The sequence below is a fragment of the Amblyomma mixtum genome, chromosome 10, assembly GCF_055824585.1.
Source record: "Amblyomma mixtum isolate Tamu chromosome 10, ASM5582458v1, whole genome shotgun sequence".
In the NCBI taxonomy this organism is placed as follows: Eukaryota; Metazoa; Arthropoda; class Arachnida; order Ixodida; family Ixodidae; genus Amblyomma; species Amblyomma mixtum.
Window position 1 is genome coordinate 17,729,955 of NC_143021.1, and position 6,634 is coordinate 17,736,588.

General features: G+C 50.5%; 1 pseudogene; it reads right to left on the reverse strand.

Annotated features, from left to right (window-relative positions):
- Positions 1 to 2,141: 2,141 nt before the first annotated feature.
- Positions 2,142 to 6,419, reverse strand: LOC149325247 (uncharacterized; annotated as a pseudogene).
- Positions 6,420 to 6,634: the final 215 nt, after the last annotated feature.

The following is a 6,634-nucleotide window of genomic DNA, read 5'->3' on the forward strand; positions in this document are numbered from 1 at the left end:
GGTGGGGCACGGGTCGAGAGAGACCTCTTCGGGTGGTGGGCCCAAGGTAGACACCACAGCTGGCAAGCAGGGCTGGGCAGGAGCCGTGGGACGGGTGCTCGCACGTGGATCGGCGTCTAGAGCCGAAGCTTGTTGTACCGCGTGGGACGCAGGACGGGGAAGGTTTGAGCCGAAAAACTTGAAGAAGGCGTCCTTCAAGTCATCGTAAGGGTGTTCACCCGGCGGCGGAAGGTCAAGCTGGGTAAAGAGATCGGCGGGCAACTCCCTTTTCACGAGGAGGTACCGCCAGATCTGTGATCGGACGCCGTTCACGTATAGCTGAGCGTCCACTTGCAGAAACCAAACGATAGGGCTGTGGGGGCGGAACGGCCACAGCTGCAGACGTGAAGGGTCGAGAAGCTCGGGTGGCTGCCACTCGTCTTGAGCCAGGTCCTTGGCGAGAGGGCAGGAATTCGAGGGTGCGGTCGTTGTTAAAGCAACCGGGCCGGAGACGCTGGACTGGGGCGAAAGAGGACTGGCCAGTGACGGTTGCGGAGTGCTGTTTCTCGAGGATGCAGCCGGAGACGAGTGCGATGCTGGTGCGGGCGCAGGCGCTGGCGGTGGCGAAAGCGAGTCCGCCTCATCATTAAGCGGCAGCGGGTAGTATGATGCGCCGTAGTAGACGAGGACGGCAGCGCGCAACTCGTCGTAGGGCCGGCATCCCGAGGCAGGGCAGGCGAGTCGGCAGAGGAGGTCAGGCGGGAGAATGTCGCAAAGGACTGCGTGTTTAAACGGCTGGATGGTAATGCCGTTCAAGTACATCGCAGCCTCCAGTTGGGCGAACCACCCGCCGACGCCTGCAGGCCGGAACGCTGGGAGCGGGGGATCGAAATCCAGGTCTTGCCAGCTTGCCATGCTGGGACGCCGCTGGGATAGAAGGCGCGGCTCTCCGGGTCACCACGATGAGGAGGCCAGTGTTGAGGTCGCCCAGGAGGCGACCATGGCCACGTTTATTTGAGGCTGCCTGATAAGAGGTAGCGACAGAGCAGCGGCGGCAGCGTCCGGCGAGGCCGAAGTCCAGAGCGTTCTCTTCTGCGCGAGCCGGCGTTCTCCTGCGCGTGCACCCACCGCTTCGTCGTCTTCCGCGTGCCGAAGCGGTGGCGCTACACTATAATGTCGGCCACCTGATCTAAGCGCGGCATACCACTACCGCTGTTGAAAAGCATCTGGAATGAGTAAGCATGGAAGTCCAAATCTAGAACATCGGTTAAATGTAAGGTCACCTTGAGTGAGGGTGGATGAAAGTTAAGTGTTCATTTGTGAACTGCTCTCTCTCCAATACTTATTGCCCTCATATGCAATTTGTCTATAAGACAGCAGGCGGTGGCGCTTTCTTTCTCGCCCTTAAAATTTCCGCCACCGCTTAGACAAGGACGAAATTAGTGGAATGCTGTAATTTCCTCAGCGACCTGGAGATACGCGTGCAGTGATCGGCGCCATGTGGAGTTAAATGACTTGAGCATGGTTAATGTTTTGTTGATTACGTTTAGGATGTTGTGTCATGAGTTAAAAAGACACAGGCTCCGGTTGCAGCAAGGTGCTACGCCGACCCACGACCATCTGTCCTCGGCGGTTTATTTCGGGCCTTTTATCAAGACCACGGAACGAAAGGAGGGAAAGGGATTGGGAGGAGGAAAGGGGCAAGTTGCTTTGATAAACTGCTGATAAACTGCAATCTGATGCATCTTCTCTTACCAATAAAAAAAATTATGAAACTTGGTGAAAGTTGCTGTCATAATGAAGCCTGCGATGCTCCGCACGTTGCCTAGTTGTTCTTCGTAGGCTGGGCGAGTAGACTGAATGATCTGTGCCAGGCGTCGGAGTAGTGTGATCTACCGTGCTTGGTCCTGGCCTTTGCGATTGTTGAGGGCTGGCGGCATCCCGGCTTGATCCGTGAATTACGGGTGTCGGTTCCACCATATGTTTTTGGTCCGTGTCCGCGTGTCCCCCACGGCTGTCGATAATCTGGTCTTCACTTCCTTGAGACCGTTTTGCAGGGCTGCCGACGTTTTCGGGATTGGGTAGTAGGTGTTGCCTGCTCCGTCGCAGGAGCCGCTGGTCCTCCGTTTCCACCACGTACGACCTCGGTGCTGCTTTCCCGACTATCGTCGCCGTGCGTGCCCAGTTGTCGCCTTGGAGACAAACTGAAATTCCTTCTTTGAGTGGTGACAGTACCTTGCCTATCGACGACTGGCGATGCTTGAGCACTGCGACACTTGGCTGCTCGTTGTAAAGAGGCAGGGAACTACGGAGGTGCCTGCCTTGTAGGAGTTCGCCAGGAGAACGGCCATCTTCCAGGGGAGAAGAGCGATACTTTAACAAACCCAACCAAAAGTCACTGCGCGACTCATTGGTCTTCTTAAGGATGCGCTTGACTATTGGGAGCCACTTTTCTGCTAACCCATTAGACCTCGGGAATTCAGGACTCGACGTGATGTGGTGAAAGTCATACTTTTGCGCAAAGAGACGAAACTCTCTCGATGCGAACTGGGGCCCATTGTCTGTCCAAACTTCTACAGGGAGTCCGTGGCGCGAGAAAATAGCAAATATTTTCCCTATGACCTCTATTGCCGTTGTGCCTCTTAGCTGCTCCACTTCAGGGAAATTCGAGTGGGCGCCACATAGGAGGCGCCTCCGAACTGAAAGAGGTCAATTCCTACGCGATGCCACGGGCTATCGGGGGGTAGGCTGCATGAGGAGAGGTTCATTCTGCTGCTTGTATGCATACTTTTGGCAAGTACCACACCCCCGAACGAGCGCATCAATAGCACTGTTCAGCCCAGGCCAGAATACCAATCTGCGTGCTCTGGCCTTGCATTTGTTCAATCCGAGCTGCCCCTCCTGAACTCGTTGAAGGATTTCTTCTCTCATAGCTTTAGGTATGACGGCTTTACAGCCCTTCAGCAGTATTCCGTCCACAACTGACAGCTCTCCTGCAAATGGCTTGAGCTCACCGTCGATGGCCGCACCCTGCGAAATTCGCTTTCTCACCTCGCTTAAGTACGGGTCTTTGCAGCACTTCTTTTCCAGCCGCACTTTCATCGGTGTGCTTACGATGCTGGAAACGACCTGCACTGCATGCACGTCGCCGTCTGTTTCCCATGACGCACTCGGCAACTGGGTTGCCACCGGTGCACGCGACAGCATATCCGCCAGCAACAAGTCCTTGATAGGCAGGAACTGCAAAGTATAGTCATACTGTAGAAGCCTAATAAAGAAACGCTGCAATCGTGGTGGCATGTCTCCAATGCTCTTCTGTGAATTGGCAAGCAGGGGTCTATGCTCAGTTTCGATCAGGATCTTTCGGCCACAAACATAATGGTGGAACTTTTCGCATGCGAACACTATCCCAAGCGTTTCCTTTTCAATTTGAGAGTAGCGTGTTTCGCAATCTGTTAGGGTCCTAGATGCGTACGTCACTGGGCGCCAGTCACTGCCATGTCTTTGAAGTAGCGCAGCGCCTAAAGCAGTCCCCGAAGCGTCCGCCGTAATCTTTGTTTCGCTTCGTCAAAAAGAGCGAGTAACGGAGGGCTTGTTAATGCGTTGCAGATCTCTGCCCACTCCCGCTCATGCGCGGCCGTCCATTCAAAAATGACGTTTTCTTTTGCGAGGCTCCGCAGCAGGACTGTCTTATCACTAAGGGACGGGACGTACTTTCTGAAGTAGGTGTTTGCAGCGCACACGAAACACTGACGGACAGAAAAGGGAACGAAACACAGCGCTGACTTTCAACTGAGATTTATTAGAAAAATAAGCGACTTTTATACAAAAAATTTTTAACATCTGACTCAGAAGATGTCAAAACGTCCTACTACATGTGCCATCTAAAATCACTGATACTCTAGATAAAAACCCTGAAAAAACATGAATGGAAAACACTGACAGACATGTGCCGCTTAAACCAACTAAAGGGTGTCATGGGTGTCATGGTGTCATGGTATGCATAGGGTCCTAAAACTAAAGGGTGTCATGGTGTCATGGTATGCATAGGGTCCTGCTTGGCACCCATCCTCAGTGACATTTTTTAGGCCATCTTAACAACATGTTGATGTGTCACCTGGCAGAGTTCAACGCCGTAGAAGTGTTTAGATATGTAGATGATTATTTAATTCTTTTTGATGATAGCAATGATTCTTTCCAGGCAGATGTAACGCAAGCATTGTTAGTCTTTCAGAGATTGTTCGAACCACTCGAGTTAACGCATGAGCTGCCGACTAACGACACAATCCGGTTCCTAGTTTTAAGTATCACATGTACGAGAGATCATATCTTCTGGACATACGATCCACGAGGCAAAAAAAATTGTCCTCCCGTTCAACTTGGCACATTCTAAACTAGTAAAACGTTCTATTATTAACCTGTGTTTGACAAATGCTTTGCAAAAATCCTGTCCACATACCATGGAGCGCAGTTTTTATCAACAGACTGCAAGGTTGAAAGAAAGTGGTTATCCGGAGCAGATCATCATCTCGGTGGCTGAACGAATTTATTTATTTATTTATTCAAAATACCCCCAAAGGCCCTGACTCTACAGGGAAGTTAAGAGTAAAAGCAAGGGAAGTGTGAAAGCTTCGGCTGAGAGTCAACAAAAACGAAACCTGGTTGTAGTACCCTATTTGCACAGCATCTCCCACAATTTGAAACGAATAGGCAAAAAAGTGAAGTTGAGCGTATTGTTTTCAGCCCCGGAAAAGCTGTCAAAGCTTTGCAAGCTTACTCAGACGTGTGGTACACCACGTGTACAGTGCTCCAAAAAACACCGGTCTCCGTTTGTACCTTGTACCAAAGGTGTGGTGTATCAGATTCCGCTAAGCTGCGGGAAAGTCTATGTAGGACAAACGGGCCGATGCCTTAACGACCGACTCCGAGAACACAACAATAATTATGACAATCTGCGGAAGAGAAACATACGACAAGGAAATCTCGCTGTGCACTGCAGCGAATGCAATAAGTGCATACCACGGTTCCAGGACACTACGATTTTAGGTAGAAGCAGCGATTTGACCACGAGAGAGATTATCGAGGCAAAATCCATCCAACAGAAAGGGGACATGTGCGTCAGCGCTGTGTCCTTAGTGCTCCTGGATAAAGAACTTGGATTCTTGCAGGCCGCAGGCGCACCCCTAAATTTCGACACTCTATAAATAATGGGTTTTATGCTGTTTTAGTTAATGTGTTTTTATACCGTTTCAGTCCTGTTTTTTTGCCAATTTGTTTTCTTTTCCTTTTACTTTTTGTGACAACGGGAGCCCATATACAGCTTCACCCTGCTTTCGCTTTTCGGTATCATAGTTTTTGTTAGTTTTTTTCGATTGTTGTTCCTTCACCGTTGTTGATCATGACACCCTTTAGTTGGTTTAAGCGGCACGTGTCTGTCAGTGTTTTCCATTCATGTTTTCTCAGGGTTTTTATCTAGAGTATCAGTGATTTTAGATGGCACATGTAGTAGGACATTTTGACATCTTCTGAGTCACATGTTAAAAAGTTTTTGTATAAAAGTCGCTTATTTTTCCAATAAAGCTCAGTTGAAAGTCAGCGCTGTGTTTCGTTCCCTTTTCTGTCCGTCCGTGTTTCGTGTGCGCTGCAAACACCTACAGCATGAAAATCCAACTAGCCCAAGAAAATACGTTTCTGAAGTAGTTTACAACGCCCATCATTCTGCGCACCGCATGCTTATCTCTCGGGGCCGACAGCGACAGGACACTGTCAACAAAGCTGCGATTCGGGCGTATGCCATGCTCACCTATGACGTCGCCCAAAAATTCAATTTCCTTCGATCCAAAAACACACTTCTGCAGGTTAAATGTCAGCCCCGCTTGTTCTGCCCGCTTCAGTACGGCATGCAAGCGCTTGTTATGCTGCTGCTCACTGTCACCCCGCACTAGAATGTCGTCACTGTATATGCGGACGCCTGCCAATCCCTCGAAAATGTCTGTTAACGTTTTTTGAAAAACTTCGCTTGCTGATGAAACTCCAAAGCGAAGACGAAGAAAGCGGTATCGTCCGAACGGGGTCGCAAACGTGCACACTCGAGATGTAGCTTCGTCCACTGGGATTTGATGGAAGCCTGCGTTCGCATCCAGGCGGGAGAGATACCTCGCACCCGAAAGCTCTGCCTCAATCTCTTCCCTTGTTGGCATGGTGTAGTGCTCGCACTTTATGTTTTTGTTGATCTCTTTCGGATCCATGCAGACTCGAAGCGCTCCATTCTTTTTACTTGCCATAACCAAAGGACTCACCCATTCTGTGGGTTCATCCACCTTCTTGATGATGGAAGACGTTTCCATCCGCTCCAGCTCTTGTCTGAGAGGCTCCTTGAGAGCCAGAGGTACTCTCCGTGCCAGATGCACGACTGGAACAGCATCCGCTCGTAGAACCATCCGGTACCGCCTTTCGACACAACCCGTGCCCCGGAACAAGTCTGGAAAAACCTTTTCCGGTGCCTGCTTAGTCCGCTTCACTGAGTCCACAGCTTTTGGAATTAACCCAAACTGCTTACATGCCTGCAGTCCTAATATGGCCTGACGGCCTTTCTTCACCACGAAGAACGTCACCGCCTGCGCCACACCGTTCAGAAAAAGAACCTCTGTGTCGA